Source organism: Rhinatrema bivittatum, chromosome 8, assembly GCF_901001135.1.
Source record: "Rhinatrema bivittatum chromosome 8, aRhiBiv1.1, whole genome shotgun sequence".
In the NCBI taxonomy this organism is placed as follows: domain Eukaryota; kingdom Metazoa; phylum Chordata; class Amphibia; order Gymnophiona; family Rhinatrematidae; genus Rhinatrema; species Rhinatrema bivittatum.
In genome coordinates this window covers 105235757-105249409 of record NC_042622.1, presented here as the reverse complement: position 1 = coordinate 105249409, position 13653 = coordinate 105235757, and the positions used below count along the sequence as shown (strand labels likewise).

Below are 13653 nucleotides of genomic sequence, written 5' to 3'. Positions count from 1 at the left end.
CTTGGCATCCTCTTTCCTGCCACAGACAGATGTAGGCTATCCTTACCATATAATCTTTTATCGTGGAGCAAAAAACAATCAGTTCAAAAAAGCAGAAAAGGTGACTAGGAAGAGCAGCTGGAAATCTATGACCACAAATGCTTATAGTCTTGGCAGTAAAATCCCAGCCCTGCAGGCCTTAATGTTGGAGGGGCACACTGGCCATTGTTTCTGTTACGGAGACATGGTTCACTGATTCTCATTATTGGCATTCAGTCATCCCAGGCTATAACTTATTATGGAATGACAGAGAGGACAGAAAAGGGGACGGAGTAAATGTTTATGTAAAAAATAATATCCAAGCAACTGAATTGCAAGGGACGAGGGGTAGATAAGAAGCATTGTGGACCATCCTAAAAAAAAAAAAAGAAGATGGTGCTTCCTTTTTACTGATGTGATCTACTTGTCTTTGACTGAAATAGTGATCTAATCGAAGACATCCAAAAGGTGGGAAAGAAGGGAGAAGTGTTGCTCATTGGAGATTTTAATCTGCTAGATATTTATTGGACTATCTCTTCTGCAGGACAGTCCTACAGGCTATCAATAAGCTATTAAGAGCAAGTATGGAAAACATAGTTGTGACCCACAGAATCCACTCTTTATTGCCCATTATAGGATAAGATAAACCTTTAGTAAATAATCATTTAAGGCTTCTGTGAGCCCTCTCTGAAAGTCTGACACACAAGACTGACACTGAGATTGACACTACTGCAGAAGAAGGAAGCAAAGTTTTGTTTAAGTAAAAAGAAAATACATCCTCAAATGTATGTGCTTAATACCACTAGGTAGCTAAGTTAATACTAACAAACAGAAATATTCTGAACTTCTGCATCAAGTTGCAAAGTAACTGCACACTTTAAATCTTGATTCTCAAAGTTGACCTAAGGAAAAGTGAATTTGTTTCTGAGGAAGAGAGTATATTTCTTACACTCTTATGGGGTACCACATATGCTGCTCTTTTCATGGTTAGCATTTTTGTTTTTTAGAGAGACAAAACATCCATCATTTGCTTAAAACAAATTTAAAACCATTAATTTTGTTGCAAATTACCATGTGTGTGTATGCGAGCTGGGTGATAACAGGGACCAGAGTGAAATTCTTAGTTGATGCCATACTTTGTAATATTTTTTAATACAGGACACATCTTCTGTTGTAGGATATCTGCTACCATTTTAAGTCTAGCTGGAGGTATACATTGAGAGGGTTTTGATGGCTTTTGTTACCCAGGAAGACATCCATGGCAAAAACCACCTTCCATTCCAGTGTATTCTAGTCTTTGTTGTCCAGGCACCAAAATGCATCAGGATTAGAGTTAAACAATAGCACTGAACTTAAGTCTCATGAATGCAGATGGTTAGCTTAGCAGCACTGCATAACCAACTTTTGTACTATGTACATAATGCATCATGTTTGGCAGTTGTAGAATATAGTGGCCAATTCAACTGCACAATGCCAGGAAAGGGAGAACTTGGAAAAGCCCAAAATGGAAGCACCCCTCACAGGGAGGCTAACTTTCCAACAACTCTGCGTGGCCTCATATATGCGTGCATATGGTCAGATGGAGATATATGACAGTATTTTATAACCTCTGCGTATGAGATAAGTGCAGATTATAAAATATGCATATGTCTACCCCCAAATATACATGTGTATGTATGTTAACGTGCGAATACCTCCAATATATTGAAAGCATGTACTTTTCCTACCTATTTTAAAAACGTGGGTCTATATTTTATGTGCGAAAAAATTTGCAACTTGCTTTTGTAAAACCTTGTTTATGTGCAGAAGTCGGTATATTTTAAAATATGCGTGCGTAATTGAAATCACCAGTTTGCGAAACCTCCACCAGTTCCCCCAGTCCTTTTCCAGGTTATTGAGACCATCCTAGTTCTTTATTCTGCACTCTGCCAAGTTCACCCAGACCTCCCACCCATCAATTGCACAAGATAATTAGCAGATGTAAAATGCCACGGATAAGTTGACAAATATATGCACGTTAGCCTCTTGTAAAATAGCAACTTGCACGCATAGCTCTTGTTCCCTGCCTTGGCATGCTCCTAGTCCACTCCCTTTTTTTCCATACGTAAATGTGCATGCAAGACTGAAAATATGTGTGTACTTTTGATGAATTAGCGCAATTTTTTAAAAACAAAGTATCTTCCATCACAGCACAGTTCTCACACAACAACCTCAATATCTTTCTTCCCATTATCAACTCCCCTAGCTCCCTCTCTTCATTTGAGTCCTCATCCTCCCTGGAAGTAGAGAACATACTTAAGAAAATGAAACCCTCCACACATCCCTCCGAAACGATCCCCTCTAAACTCCTACTTTCTATTCACAATGTGATCGCCAAACCCCTCTCGAATATCCTTAACTGCTCCCTAGAACATGGCATTGTCCCGGACTTTCTGAAACAAGCCATAGTAAAACCCCTACTCAAAAAAGCCAACCTTGACCCCACCATCCTCTCTAATTACAGACCAGTGTCCAACCTACCCCTCCTAGCTAAAGTTATTGAAAAGCTAGTGAACTCACGCCTTTCCGATCATCTTGAGCAGAATAACATCCTCCCTCCTACCCAATATGGTTTCAGGAAGCACTTAAGTACTGAAACACTTCTCCTCTCCCTACACGATACCCTTATCAAAGGAACCGACTCAGGGTCATCCTACCTTATTGCGTTACTTGACATATCAGCTGCGTTTGACACTGTTAATCATGATGTCCTACTCAACATACTTAGAAATATTGGGATTACTGGCAAAGCCATTGATTGGATTCAATCATATCTTCAAAATCGTACTTACACTGTCACTATGGACAATAACCAATCTGATCCCATCAGTCTCCCCCAAGGTGTTCCCCAGGGGTCCTCTCTCTCTGCTACTCTTTTTAATATATACATGCTTCCCCTCACTACGCTTCTTACTAATCTACACATTAAACATTTTATTTATGCTGATGATGTACAAATCATCTTCCCTTTCTCAGACTCCATCCAAACCGCTCTACACAGCTGGGAATCCTGTCTTTCCTCTATCAACCAACTCCTAAAGGACATGCATCTAGCTCTTAATTCAAACAAAACTGAGCTTTTAATCATATCCAATAAGCAACCGCTCCCAGACATCCCTCCTGCCTACTCTGCCACCAACTTCCCATCACACACTCGCAACCTAGGAGTCATTATTGATAATCACCTCTCATTCAAACCATTCATCAAATCCATCTTAAAGGATTGCTACTTTAAACTGCAAACAATAAAGAAACTCAGACCCTTACTTCATTTCAATGATTTCCGCACTGTCCTCCAAGCTATTATTTTATCTAAGATTGACTATTGTAATGCGCTCTTACTTGGCATTCCTGCAACACACACTAGACCCCTCCAACTCTTACAGAATGCCGCCGCTCGGATATTGACAAACACAAAGAAAAGAGATCACATCACCCCCACACTTATTCAATTACACTGGCTCCCTATACAGTCACGAATTCTTTATAAAACTCTCTCGATCATACACAAGAGTCTAATTAACTCCAACCTCAACTGGATTAACCCCCCCTTCTTACCCCGTACCTCCAAGAGACCCACCCGTCTTGCACTCCAAGGAACACTCCATGCCCAATCTATCAAACCTTTTAAACTCTCCTCCACCATGAACAGAGCTTTTTCCCTTGCCGGCCCAACCATATGGAACTCACTGCCACATGATATTTGCATTGAGACCTATACCCCAGCCTTCAAAAAGAAACTTAAAACATGGCTCTTCCAGCAAGCTTACTCCATCTCACCCCCCATTACTTAACTGCCCCTTACTAATTGTTTATCTGATATCCTGGTATGAACGCCTTTTTGCCTGATGATTTTGTACTGTGCAATAATCTGTATATAGGTTCTGTTAGAGCTCAATCCCTTAGCATATACCCTTAGCATTTCCTCTTTGATGTTTGTATTTAATGTAAGAGCTCCTTCCAAAAATTTTTTTTTTTTTCTCTTTTATATATGTTACCTAGCTACTATATTATCTGTTTTTTGTAAGGGCTCCGCCCAATGGTTTTTTGTTCACTGTAAACCGATGCGATGTGCGAACGGACATCGGTATATAAGAAATGTTAAATAAATAAATAAATAAATGTTTTTAAAATAACGTACAGGAGTACAAGCTACTTACACACGTATATGCCAATTTTGCACCCTTAAATGATTTTCAGGCCAGAGCTTCAAAAGGGTAGATTCAAGAGAAACATAAAGAAATATTTCTTCACTGAAAGGGTGGTCGATACATGGGACTGCCTCCTGTAGAGGTGATGGAGGCCAAAACAGTAACAAAACTCAAGAAAACATAGGATAAACACAAACCATCCTTAGGTACAAGAACTGGAGGGTAAAGCCTGGGATTGGATTGCCTCTGTAGTACTGCATCAGGAAAGGACAGACTGGATGGAACTTTATTGCATAAAGGGTCCAATAACGTTTGTATAACTTGACTGATTTTCATCCAAATGAGGCAGTTAAAATGATTATCCATTGTAATTTGGTAATAATAAGTGTGAATTGTCTCTAAAGTGCTCCAAATAAAATTGTATGTGCTGTTATTTGTTAAATCTCTGCTTGTCTTCTAGCCCGATGATAAAAAAGTTAACAATGTGATATAGATTGAAACTATGTATAACTTATTTAAAATTGTAATTTTTATGACTTTTTATTTTTACTTTTTTACAGAAAGCTTAAAGACAACAAAAGAAATAACCCAAATGCAACTTTTATTGTATTTGAATATATGAATTTAAACTTGGACACAAAGCTACAATATGGGTAAGTTTTTATCTCTGATTATATCTCTTTGAAAGATATTAAGATGAGGCAACAGATTTATGGATATGCAAATTATTTTAAGAGAGCTACGATGTCAAATTAAATTAATTTGCTGAACCTCTTTTCGAAGTGAGAGATTTATACTGTTAAAATTTGCAGAAATCTCACATGGAACTGAGCACAGATTGAAGATTTTCACGCTAAAATTTTTACGCTTGTATATCGAATCTCCTTGAGATCCTTAGGGGAAGAAAAGTCTAATGGATTTTTTCAGCAGATCTTGAGGAGAGCCACGAATTTTGTCAAACTCCAACCAAAATTAAATTTGTCCAGCTTGAGTTCAGCTTCAGAAAGTTTGCGCATTCTTCAGCAGAAGAGCATTCTGGCCATAGAAGGAAGGCATTGGGTAGCGGCAAGTAGATGATACTGGGAGTTGGAGGAATTCAGTAAATATTGTTGTTCATTTGCTGGGCACACCACTTAACTCCTTGTACATCTGTTTATCCAACTACAAATCTGTTAAAATGTTAATAATACAGGTAATAATACTGCACATACTGGCGGATTTTAAAAGCCCTGCTCGCGTAAATCCGCCCGGATTTACACGAGCAGGGCTTTGCGCACTAGCGCGCCTATTTTCCATAGGCTGACGGCGCGCGCAGAGCCCTGGGACGCGCGTAGGTCCCGGGGTTTTCGGAAGGGGGCATGTCAGGGGCGTGTCAGGGGCATGTCGGGGCGGGACCCGATGATGCGGCATTTCAGGGGCGGGGCGCGGCGTTTCGGGGGCGGGACCGGGGGCATGGCACCGGCCCGGGGGTGTGGTCCAGCCCTTCGGACCAGCCCCCGGGTCGGAGCACGGCGCGCCAGCAGTCCGCTGGCGTGCGTAGATTTACGTCTGCTTCTCGCAGGCGTAAATCTGCGGACAAAGGTAAGGGGGGGGTTTAGATAGGGCCAGGGGGGTGGGTTAGGTAGAGGAAGGGAGGGGAAGGTGAGGGGAGGGTGAAAGAGAGTTCCCTTCGAGGCCGCTCCGATTTCAGAGTGGCCTCGGAGGGAACGGAGACAGGCTGCGCGGCTCGGCGTGCGCCGGCTGCCCAAAATCTGCAGCCTTGCGCGCGCCGATCCAGGATTTTAGAAGATACGCGCGGCTACGCGCGTATCTTATAAAATCCAGCATACTTTTGTTTGCGCCTGGTGCGCAAAGAAAAGTACGCGAACGCGCTTTTTAAAAAAAATCTACCCCATAATGTTCCAGCTTCCTTAACTATTTTGAAATTTAAAGAGTAGTCTATACTGAATTTTTGTACCCAATGAAATCAGAAATGTGTTGATATAGTATGTTGTGATACTTTTTAAAGGACTACACACATTTTTCTTTTAAAGGACAACATGAGCTTTTGAGACTTCACAGACTCCTATTTCAGATAAAAGATATCACAGTCTACTAAGATGTCAGTTTTCTCCAGGACCAGTATGGCTACTAGTATTGCATTTCAGAAACTGGATTTACAAACCAGAAATTAATTGCAAAATGAATTGACTTCCGCTATGGTGGAACAGTCTTCAAATTGGTTTGAAACATGCATCAAAAGCAGTGCAGTAAACTGAAACAGTGAAATAACCATCCATGGTACAATTTGTAAATCCTTCTACCTTGTGATTGAATATTAATGCAATATTGTAAAATATTAAATAATAATAATTTGAAGTTGGGAAGGACAGCTCAGAGGCAAAAAGAAGCTTCTATTTCCATTGTTTGTAAAATATGCATTTTGGACATCTTGACAATCATAGGGGGTCATTTATCAAAATGCTATAAGGCATTTTTGCATGCGTTAAGGGCTTATCGCATGTGAAAAGTGCCTTTAATGCATGTGATAGCATGCAAATATGAAAAAGAGGAGGAGTTAGGGGCGGGAGTGGGCTGGGTTTACCATTTTGCAAAGTCCTATCGCATGGCTTTAACGCCGATTTTAGCTACACCTTTTTCAGTAGCATTAAGCCGTGCGATAGGTTGCTTTAAGCCTTTATCGCATTTTACGATGTGTTATCACAGGCTGTTTTAGTAGTTTTGAAGCTCCCGGAACACCAGCCTAGCTATCCAGGCTGAGAGAGAGAGAGAGAGAGACTGAGTAGCAATAATGCCCTAACACTAGATATTTTTGTATTTAACCATTTATTCTTTCCTATTTCTTCCTCTTCACCAAGTTTTGCTACCCTTGTTAATTGTAACTGTACCTTCGGTCACCTCAGTTCTAGTTTGATGTATTTAATGCACTCCCGTTTCATGTAAACCAGCAAGATATGTTCTCATGATTGCCGGTATATAAAAACCTTAAATAAATAAAATAAATAAAATAAATTCATCACAGCACTCACTCAGTTGTCAAGAATGCAGTGAAATTTCATACTTTGGCTTCTCAGTTCATTGTGGTGAAGACAGCTAAACCACCATTTTTTGGCAGTGATTATCTGGGAGTAAAGGGCGAATTAGCCACCCGGGACCTTCCTCCATCCCTAGAAGCACTTATAACTTTGGCTATACAAATAGATCTGATATTCCAGAAACAAGTGCAAGAGAGGAAGGCTTCCCATCAGTCTATTCTTGTGGCAAGATGGACCCATGCTTACACCGTTCACAACAAGAATTTTGGTTTAGGAAAATAAGGTCTAATATATGCCCAGCCCTATAGATAGGCATAGTAACAACTTGATCTAGTTCCATGGCTGCCATAATATCAAGAAATTATGTATATACAGCATACGGTTGTGCTGCGTTAATGTGCAAATTAAAGACCCTTAGGATGATAGTGGAACTTAAATCAAGTTTAGAGTCAGTAATGCATTCAATAATTGGGGAGAAATTAAATGACATCTGTCCAGGTGTTAGAGCAAATAAATATTCATCGTCAAAGAGTGGATTAAACAACATTTTATAGGATGATTGAAGGCTTGTATTTAGTACCAACATTTGATATTGCACTCTGTAAGCAATGAGCAGTCCTCCTCTTTTCCCTGAACAATGTTTATAGAATACTTTAAATCTGGATGGCAAAGTTGATTCAACAATATGTTTTCAGTGTCTGTGAGCCAGGTTTCTGTTATGCAGTGGAAATCAGATGGATGACTTTTTAATGTCATAGACAAGTGGAATTTTTTCTTTATTGCCTGTATTCTAATTAGCATTAGTTTGAGATCTGAGCATTTTTTTATGTATAAACAAGGTTTGCATAAAAATGGCAATGTTAGAAACACTCCTACTTCAATAGTGGTGACAGGTACATTGAAGATCTCTATAATGGCTTTGACCGGTAAGAATGGTTATCTCTAATGAATGAAAGGGAGCCATTTCCTTACTATCGCAATAGTCGTTAAAATACTTCAAAGAGACAGGATGATCAAAATGGGGAGATGAAGTTGTATAGACTTTTTTATTTGCACTGTCAAAAGGTTACAGAGTCACACACGAAGGAGTGCACAAAGGCATGAGCTCCTTTGTTTGTGGACGTGCCTTGGCGTGTGGCACTTATGGCATTGCTGCAAGGCCTTTAAAGTTGGCAGGGTTGTTGTCACTGGCTAGAGGTGGAGCTAAACAGTTGAGTCATGGGAAGTCCTGACTCGGGAGCAAGCAGGCAGTAGAATTGCTGATGGTGAACACTGCAATGATAGTCCAGCTCCTTTCTTCATGCTATACAGAATTGAGTCTGGCAAGATGAAATTACAGGGGTAGATTTTCTAAATCTACACGTGCGCGTACTTTTGTTCGCGCACTAGGCGCGAACAAAAGTACACCGGATTTTATAAGATACGCCCATAGCCGCTGGTCCGGAGGCCTTGACCACGCCCCTGGGCCAGCGCCACACCCCCGACGCCCCCTGGAATGCCGCTCACCCAGCACCCTCCCAACATGCCCCCCTTGCGAAGCCCCGGGACTTATGCGCGTCCTGGGGCTTGCGCGCGCTGCCGAGCCTATGCAAAATAGGCTTGGCATGTGCAGGGGTTTTTTAAAAGGGTTATGCTTTTAAAATCCGGCCGACAGTGTTTTTCTTGTGCAGTGATGTTAGTGTTTACACAGTTTCCAGTAGATTAGCCATGCCATCTTTCTATAAACATCTTTCTGACATCAGCACATCGCACCAAGCGACAAAATTTGTCTTATAGGAGTCATCATTGTTTTTTTGCACTAGTTTTCCAGCCTTGTAAGCACATAATATGCATTTGTATCCTAAGCTCTTGATGTGGACAGTAAGTTGGAATAAGACTAAATAAATTTATCTGGTGAACAGGCCTTATAGAACATGCTGAGCCCAATAAAAAAATTGTTTTCTATAGATCCAAAATTGGAGAAAATCCCATTATAAATCAGGTCCTCTGTGTTTACCTGTATTAATTCAAGCAATGCAGGATCAGACTAACCAGAAGGGCAGTGAAAGCTCTATAATATCTCTACAGTTTCCACCAGCAAAATGGTTGACAGCGCTGCTAAATACCAACTACATCCAACTCCAGTCCTTTGAAGACAATGTAGGAAAGTACATGGGTTAAATCACAAACATCAGTTCAATTTTAGATACTGCCTAATTCCGAAAGGGTACTAATGACAGTTTTTGATGATTTGAGTAGGGAGTTGGACAGAGGAAACAACTCTGTTTCAGTTCTTCTAGACTTTAGTGCATTGAGTGATATGGTAGATCATGTAGTTTTAATGGTCCATCTGGCCGCATTTGCGATAGTGAGAACTGTGCTGGTTTTGTTTTGTTTTGTTTTTTCCTCACAGATAGGTTCCACTTTGTCTCCATGGAGCCAGTTCTGAAATATTATCTATAGACTGTAGAGTCCTTCAAGGGATATTGTTTTCACACCTCCTTTTAACATCTATATGCATTCCCTAGCAATGATCATCAGGGCAGCTAGAATAAATTTCCAGATGTTTGCTGATGATATTCAGTTGTATGTCCCTTTGGAGGTGGATTGGGTGGATTCATTTGAAAGGTTAAACTAATGCTTAGGATACATAAAGGCTTGGATGGTGAAGAATAAATTAAAACTTAACCCCCAGAACACTGAGGTTCTATGTATATGGAAGGGGAAGTGTACATCAGTGTGCCTTTACCATATCTGGAATGGATTAGAAATTCAATTGAAAGATCAGGTATGGAGTCTGGGAGTAGAAATTGATGCATCACTATCTCTGGAGCCTCATATTTTTTCTCTGGTGAAGATTTGCTTCTATTATCTATGTCAATCGAGAAACATTTGTGGGTTTTTTACTTAGGTTATTTTTCAAAAATCATTCATGCACTTAGTATGTGATGAGTTGATTACTGCTACACCCACTATTTGAATGAAAATAAAAATGATATAAACAAAATTCAAAAAAATGTATTTATTCATCAAAATATACATAAAATCAATATACAAATATAGTTGCGATAGAGAAGGTACAGAGAAGGGCAACCAAAATGATAAAGGGGATGGAACATCTCCCCTATGAGGAAAGTTCCCCTATGAGGAAAGGCTGAAGAGGTTAGGGCTGTTCAGCTTGGAGAAGAGACGGCTGAGGGGGGATATGATAGAGGTCTTTAAGATCATGAGAAGTCATGAACGAGTAGATGCGAATCGGTTATTTACTCTTTCGAATAATAGAAGGACTAGGGAGCATTCCATGAAGTTAGCAAGTAGCACATTTAAGATTAATCGGAGAAAATTCTTTTTCACTCAACGCACTATAAAGCTCTGGAATTTGTTGCCAGAGGATGTGTTTAGTTCAATTAGTGTAGCTGGGTTCAAGAAAGGTTTGGATAAGTTCTTGGAGGAGAAGTCCATTAACGACTATTAATCAAGTTTACTTGGGGAATAACCACTGCTATTAATTGCATCAGTAGCATGGGATCTTCTTAGTGTTTGGGTAATTGCCAGGTTCTTGTGGCTTGGTTTGGCCTCTGTTGGAAACAGGATGCTGGGCTGGATGGACCCTTGGTCTGACCCAGCATGGCAATTTTTTATGTTCTTATGTACTCATAAAATATGTCATATATTTTTCTCCACTGAGTTACACCCACAAACATACATACAGACAACACTCACAACTCATCCTATCAGATTTTCAGTCACACACACATACAAAAAAAGAAACATTCTGTCCCAGCATGTTTGGCGTAACAAAGCTTCTTCAGGTGACAACCGCTGTGAGGACAAAAAACTAAATCCAAAATAAATTGAAAAGGTTTTTCTCATAGGTTTTCAAGCAACATATTTCTTCTGAAACAATGATGGAGAGTCCAAAGATGGTATCACCAAAGGTTTTTCAATCCTGCATTTGTCACACAGCAAAGATGGAGAATTCAATTGTATCAAAATCTATATCTTAACTATACCACATCTCTTGAAATGTCATCAGATGGATCAAGGAAATATAGTATCATCTCCAAAAACATAGCAAAAGTCCAAAATTTCTCTACAGCACGATGTTAATTCCAGAGCTCAAGAATGCTCTCTCACAAGACAAATCTCCTCATCTTATTGCACGTCACAGAGAGTAAATGCAAATGGGTGATTAAAATCACCATATCATATTCAAATAGCGACGCAAGCTCTAAACACATGAACACTCACTGTTCTAAGACACCATCATTTTTAATGATGCCCACTACTTGAGCATTCACAGTTATTACAGAATTATGTTCCCAAAGGGAAACTGCTGGCGGTTCGGTCGCTTAAGATGATGAGTTCAGTTGGGATCCTGTGTTTTCTTGTGCAATCCCTTGGTAGGAGGGGGGGGGGGGGGGGGGAACGACACTAAGTTGCCATAACCAGTGCATTTGTTATTGGAGCTGTTATCTTTTAGAAGAACTTTTTATTTAACCCATGATAGGGGAAGTTTTGTGGTAATGCTCGCCTTATTAAAAATATATATTCACATAAAGTATATACTAAATTATTTTCTTATGTATTGCCTTGCTGCTATTGTTATTATTACTTTATTAAATGTTTTGCTTCCTTTGTATTCATTGTAATTTTTCTTTCTATTGCAACCTGCACTGAGCGGTTTCATAAGAATGGGACAAATATCCAAATAAATAGATAAGAACATAAGAAGTGCCATCCTGGGTTAGGCCATCAAGCACAGCATCTTGTCTCTGACAATGGCCAGTCCAAGACGCTTGGATGAAGTACCCAATACTTTCTAATGTTGAACCCAGGTCCTGGCAGTAACAGGTGGTGATCCCTGTGTCTACCTAGTTAATAGTTAATGGACTGTCCTTCAAAAAGTAGTCCAAACCTTTTTAAAACCCAGCTACATTCAAATCTTAGCTTTTCTCCGGTTAGCTCCAAAGCGTTGCTGGACAAAGCCGTTGAATATTAACTTCTTAACTTTTTAATCAATATTTACATCCTTCACACCAGCCATGGATCAGGAGTTCAGTATCACACAGCTACAGTAAAGCCAGGCTGAAAAAGGCTACCAGCATCTGTCAAAACACAGAGTAACAGCTTCTCTCTTTCTCAGACTCAAGAAACTTCATTCTGAAAATGTGTACATATGTTGCCAAAGCAATACATCTGGAAGGATACTTTTATATCTGTGTGGGTAGGAGTAAAGTCTACATGTACCTCTGATAGGCAGACATTACCCTACATTTTGAAAGCAGACTTATGTGCATATGTCCGCTTTCAAAATGCCTGGCTAAGCGCTTTGTTGCGCACACAAATTAATCCGCAGAAAGCTACGCCTGTTCTATTGAGGGCATACCTTGTGTGGGCAAACTTATTTGCATACTTTTACATTCATATATTTTTATTTTTAAGTCTTAGCTCCACCCCCCCAAATCCACCTCCTGGAGCACTTCCCCCCAGTGCACAAAATGGTATGTGTGAAATTGGTTTATGTGTAGTCTCTTCTGTGCATGGAGCCCCAGGCTATTTTAGAACAGCCATTTATATCCATAGAGGTAGATTTTAAAAGTGTTTCTTGCGTAAAAATGGCCACATGCAAACCTGTACGTAGCTGTATGCACGTCAAGAATAAGGGGGCAGAAAAGGGACGGGGCATGGACATTCTGGAGTGGGGCCAATAAACGCGCATAAGTCCGAATTTTAAAAAAGTCGAGCAAGACACGTGTTGGCGTGTTATCCATGTAACTTTACTGCTGGTCCTGATGAGGAGCAAGTCCGGAGATCTCGAGTTTTAGGGCTTTGAGCAAAGAACGAGGGTCCAGGGTCAAGTGGGGGACTTGCAGAATGAAAACCCAGAGGGATCTTGAAGACCTCAATATCAACTGGACAAACTGGTGGACTAATTGGAAAACTTGGTTTTTCCCTCACGCAAGATTGTTTGAAAATTGTATTTGCACGTAAAAGCTGCTTAAGCCCTAGCGGAAATATGTACAGGACATTTGCTTGAGCCGCCTCAGCACACACATGCACGTATGAGGGATATTTTAAATTATACATGCGTATTTGTGCGCACAATATAAAATCGCAGCGTATCTCCACTTGTGCGCCGATACATGCGTTTATGGGCGCACGTGCATTCCTTTTACAATCAGCCAGATATTTTATGTGCATAAATGGCTTTGACAGTTCATCCCAAAGAGAGTACAATTTCTAAAGGACTTTTGTGGGCAAAACAGTGTTTTGTGTGCAGTCATGGCCTTTTGCAAAATGCCCTCCTGAAATGCTGTTAAACTTACATGCACGGATCTTATTCGTGTGTACGTTTACCTGAACTGAGAGGAGGCATTCCTATGGATGGATTTAAGGAGGGGCTTGGACTTACGTGTATACTTTTGGAT

The 13653-nt window shown here is 40.2% G+C and overlaps 1 protein-coding gene across 8 annotated transcripts in view; it reads left to right on the top strand.

Annotated features, from left to right (window-relative positions):
* RALGPS1 (Ral GEF with PH domain and SH3 binding motif 1) overlaps positions 1-13653 on the top strand; it is a 965034-nt gene that overhangs the window by 157233 nt on the left and 794148 nt on the right. For all 8 annotated transcript variants that reach the window (XM_029614240.1, XM_029614239.1, XM_029614238.1 and 5 more), the window contains one exon: positions 4769-4861. The gene's annotated coding sequence lies outside the window, so the exon portion shown is untranslated. The remainder of the gene's footprint in view (positions 1-4768; positions 4862-13653) is intronic.